The 374-nt window shown below is 40.6% G+C and overlaps 1 long non-coding RNA gene across 1 annotated transcript; it reads right to left on the bottom strand.

Moving 5' to 3' along the window:
- Nucleotides 1-11: 11 nt before the first annotated feature.
- Nucleotides 12-373, bottom strand: LOC104775270. Its single transcript, XR_765800.1, has 3 exons — nucleotides 358-373; nucleotides 196-271; nucleotides 12-79 (listed from the first exon to the last, which is right to left on the bottom strand). It is a non-coding gene; the product is annotated as an uncharacterized LOC104775270 (long non-coding RNA).
- Between the last annotated feature and the right edge of the window lies 1 nt (nucleotide 374).

Here is a 374-nt window from a genome sequence, read left to right as displayed (position 1 = left end):
AAGAAGGTTACCTCTGTGATGTACTTGGAATAGCTATCTTCCTCTGGATATTTTTCACTTGCATAAAACAGCATATGCTCTGAATCCCCACCAGCAAAAACAATTAAAAGAGCAGAAGTTATTCACCCCATGGCCCATTGATTGAATCCTGCGATGATTATAAAATAGAACCACTAAAACGAAAACAAAGAGTACCAAGGAAGTGAGCTAGGCCTTCCAATCCTTCCGGGTCCGAGAACGACCCGACGCTAACGTTCATTGAAGCAGCACACTACGAGAAGCAGGCAAACATAGAAGAAATATTCAGCTATAATTTTTAGAATCAAAAATCAAAACAGTGAAGAATCGAGAGCTAACCTTGTCAGTCTCTGGGT

The sequence above is a fragment of the Camelina sativa genome, unplaced genomic scaffold (assembly GCF_000633955.1).
Source record: "Camelina sativa cultivar DH55 unplaced genomic scaffold, Cs unpScaffold11207, whole genome shotgun sequence".
Lineage (NCBI taxonomy): Eukaryota > Viridiplantae > Streptophyta > Magnoliopsida > Brassicales > Brassicaceae > Camelina > Camelina sativa.
Note: the sequence above shows the minus strand (reverse complement) of the source record. Positions and strands in the feature narration are given on the sequence as shown.